This window comes from Cucurbita maxima, unplaced genomic scaffold (assembly GCF_002738345.1).
Source record: "Cucurbita maxima cultivar Rimu unplaced genomic scaffold, Cmax_1.0 Cma_Scf00099, whole genome shotgun sequence".
NCBI lineage: Eukaryota > Viridiplantae > Streptophyta > Magnoliopsida > Cucurbitales > Cucurbitaceae > Cucurbita > Cucurbita maxima.
In genome coordinates this window covers 192,311-196,695 of record NW_019272115.1, presented here as the reverse complement: position 1 = coordinate 196,695, position 4,385 = coordinate 192,311, and the positions used below count along the sequence as shown (strand labels likewise).

The window sequence follows — 4,385 nt, the reverse complement described above, 5'->3', positions numbered from 1 at the left end:
GAACCTACCAAACATGAAACTAAAAATACGTTCAATTTAACTCCATTTTATTGTCATCTTGAATGACGTGTAGGATATATTCTTGATTTACCTTGATATTTCATATTAGTTAAGCTTTTTGCAAAATCACAATTAGACAACAACACAGATGAACTTGGTCGGTTTATTATTTTAAATAAAATTTCTTTCTCCAATTTTATTCCTAATAACTCTTCAACTAAATTCATATTATGCTAAGAAACAAATTTTTTTACGGGCAAGAAGTAAAATTTGCAACTTTAACTAAAATTTCATCCAAACAAATTTTATGGTTAGAAATTCTAGTGTTCATCCATAATATATACAACCACTACCTAAATTATGACCAAAAAAATTTGAAAACATAAGTTGTAGTTGAAAATTACATAAAACAATCCCCTAAATCCAAGAACTTTGTCCAATTAGTCAATCCTAAAGATAGTAACTAACCTAGAGTAATTGAAGCTCCACATGAAGTAATTTAAAGTTCTAGTTACTTAACTAAAGTTTATCTCGTCTTTAATGAAACATGAGTTGCACTTAAGTTCATGAAATGTTTATAGACTCCAACTCTTAGTACTATTAATGCAATTATATTTCATATGAGTTTATCATAAATCAAACTATGGTACATTCAATACAACTTCATTTGCTTGTCATACGAAGCAAAATAGAAGAATTAAATTAAACAAATTGATGAACTGAGACGAATAAATCCAACTCAACCCAAACTGATTAGTTTGATTCATTTGTTGGGTTGCAATTTATTTGATAACACTTGCATATTAGAACAATTCAATATTACATACCTTACTTACAAGTAAAATACTAGAATCAACTTTTTGTTTTATAGTTCAACAACCGCTCAAGAAAATAGATTTTAAACTTGAGAAAAAAAAAATATATTGAGTAGGTAATAAAAATGTTGTATTTTTTTTGAAAGGGCATTTGGTCTAGTGGTATGATTCTCGCTTAGGGTGCGAGAGGTCCCGAGTTCAATTCTCGGAATGCGCATTTGGTCTAGTGGTATGATTCTCGCTTAGGGTGCGAGAGGTCCCGAGTTCAATTCTCGGAATGCCCCTATCTTCAATTCATCAAAAGATGATCCTCAAACAGTAGATTTTGATTCCATAAAAAAACTAAATATATAGTCCAAATGAATAAGGGCATTTAGTCGTCTAGTATGATTCTTTCATTTGGGTGCAAGAGGTCTCGATTTCGATTCTCGAAATGCCCTTCCAAAAGAAGAAATAGAATAGTTGTAAAATAATTATCAATGGGGCCTAACCGAAAGGAATGCGTGGCACCAAGAAGATGAGAATAGAGAATGAAACATACTCTTGGAAGAATAAAAGATCGTTTCGAGCCCGACTTCAAAAAGAGCACACAAATAGAATAGTTGTAAAATAATTATCAATGGGGCCTAACCGAAAGGAATGCGTGGCACCAAGAAGATGAGAATAGAGAATGAAACATAATCTTGGAAGAATAAAAGATCGTTTCGAGCCGACTTCAAAAAGAGCACACAAATTGTTCTATTGTATTCTTTGGCCTAACCAAAAGGAATGCGTGGCACCAAGAAGATGAGAATAGAGAATGAAACATAATCTTGGAAGAATAAAAGATCGTTTCGAGCCCGACTTCAAAAAGAGCACACAAATAGAATAGTTGTAAAATAATTATCAATGGGGCCTAACCGAAAGGAATGCGTGGCACCAAGAAGATGAGAATAGAGAATGAAACATAATCTTGGAAGAATAAAAGATCGTTTCGAGCCGACTTCAAAAAGAGCACACAAATTGTTCTATTGTATTCTTTGGCCTAACCAAAAGGAATGCGTGGCACCAAGAAGATGAGAATAGAGAATGAAACATAATCTTGGAAGAATAAAAGATCGTTTCGAGCCCGACTTCAAAAAGAGCACACAAATTGTTCTATTGTATTCTTTCTAGAAACTTTTCATTATGTTGTCCAATCCTTTTTTGGGCGCAAAAAAAAAAAATGAAGATCTCCTTCTCTATCACACGTAGAATTGTCATTCTTTTGTATTTTGAAACCCCTTACCTTATTAGTCATCAGACAGGTTTTTGGTATAATATATCGAGATAATTATTATGAAAAAGCTATTCCACTAGTGTGACTTAGAGACCCTTTCTTTGTGGTATCAGTCATGCTATTTGAATAGCCTGAAGTCATCATAGCCTCTCCACGGGTTCCGAAGACTCCTTTGGCATCAATGTGCTCCAATGAAAGAGATCAGACCCTTTCCTGAACCAGAACTAGGCACAAAACACCGAGGTAGAAAGTTGAAAGCGAGCTCTTTTCGCATATACGCAATCTCGAAGCCCAATTAGCTCAAGGACTGTCTCCTCGACCCTGGCGAGTATGAGTGCTTGGTAAGAGAGAATGTCGAATGAGAAAGACATTTGATTACCGCAACATTCGCAACTACCAAAGTGCACTAAACCTAGTAGAGATCTTCGACCTAACGATAATGGAACTTCAAGCCCATTTCATAAATCAGCTTTGTACCTTATTGTTGACCGAACCGGATGCACGCCAGGCCCAAATTCTTTCTCAATCACTCGGATACGAAAGGAAGATCAGATCTTACAAAATTTTTTTCATTTAATCTCTAATTCAAAACTAAATAATTGTAACCAAATTAATATTACTTAATAAAATAAGAGAAATATTTAACATACTACTACTGACCTCTTCAAATGACATATCTCCTCGGCCAAACTAAATCTGCTTAAACCTTTAAACCTTTTGTTATTTTTTTCTATTTACTTTTGTAGGAACGAAAGAAATTCTGGGTAAATCTTTACAAAAAAGAAATTCCTAATTTGTTGGCATATTTATTTGTATGGGATGAGTGGTGAGAGATTGAAGGAAGGAGGAGGGATCCATTACCAAATGTTGTTTTTTTTAAATATATTTTTATTAGTTATTTATTTATTTTATTATTATTATTATTATTTTTTATTACTATTTTATTTTATTTTTCCCGGTTGTTACAAAGCAGCCTTTCTTTCCCTGCCTGGTATGCTTTCCCGCTTATCACGCAACTAGCCAACTAGCCAAAGAGAGAGGGAGAGGGATCATGTCAATCAATTTGTATGTGCATTTTGTCCGTCCTATACTTGCCTGCTTAGCTTTCTTGGCCAACATCTCCGGTTTCCCCCAAACCAAGAGGTCCTACTTATCCATACCCAACAGTCACACTTTCAGCCGAAAGACTGATTTTTTTCATAAACTCGATTCATAGATTAAGAAAGAATGAAGCTGCTTATAGGGATGGTTACGCGATACGTCTTTTCATACTTGCCTTTTCTTTAACCCTACCATCAACCTAGCCATTCTCGTTTGTTCTTTAAGGGGTCTCCCCACTGTAGATTACTCGGATTGGTTCTCGCGTCCCTGTGCCAAAAAGGATGGGTGAGTTTGGTTTGAGTGTTCATCGACTGGGTGGATCCATATGCTCCGGGGGGAGGGGGGTGGTGAGACGAGGTGTAGCGCAGTTTGGTCAGGGCATCTATTTTGGGTATTTTGTTTGTGAACAAACAACAACTGGTCACGTTTCTCCTATAGTACATTTTGGGACATTTTAGTCCTGATGGGTGTAGATATGATTTTGAGAACTAATCATACACCCCGTATTGGCACAACAATAATAGTAAAGGCCTATCTAAGATGAAAGCAAGTAAGCAGGGTTTGAAATGAGCATGCTACCATGAACCACAAATCGTTTACAAGAACAATTGAGACATCTAACATGCAGCCACAGGCAACACGCCTTGGCCAATCATGACCACGACATTTGCCCTTACACAATTTTTCAATATCTCTATCATCCGACTCTTCATAAACTCAACGTTGTAGGATGAGGCTGACTTTAGATCTCGCGACGCGCTTCTAGCTAATCTCAGTATTGAGGAGTCTTTTCCCACCTACTAGGAGCTGTTGAAAATCACTTCTCGGTTTGTTAACTATTCAAGTCTTCTCTGTTGGTGTCTTTCCTACTTTCTTTGCTTGAAACTTTTTCTTCTTTGCATGACGTCATATCACCTGCTTCTACTTGATGTTTTCTTGGTCGGAATAATAACGTTTCAAGTTACTGACGTGGACAATAGGGTTAGTCTGTATCCATAGGAGCAATTGCATTCTATATGATGTCTTCCTAATCTTGTGGATAACTTCGACAAGTCCATAGAATTTTCCCACCAGTCTTTGGTTCTTGTTGATTTAAACTCAAAGTTGATCTGACTTTAACTTATCATAACTCTTTATTTTATTTGAAAATATCGTGGTCGATTCTTCTCTTCATCCGTCTGGATGGTATTTTTGTGTGAACATGTGTTGCT

General features: G+C 35.8%; 1 non-coding gene across 1 annotated transcript; it reads left to right on the top strand.

Annotated features, from left to right (window-relative positions):
• Nucleotides 1-960: 960 nt before the first annotated feature.
• TRNAP-AGG lies at nucleotides 961-1,032 on the top strand. The gene has a single exon. It is a non-coding gene; the product is annotated as a tRNA-Pro (tRNA).
• The last annotated feature ends 3,353 nt before the right edge of the window (nucleotides 1,033-4,385 follow it).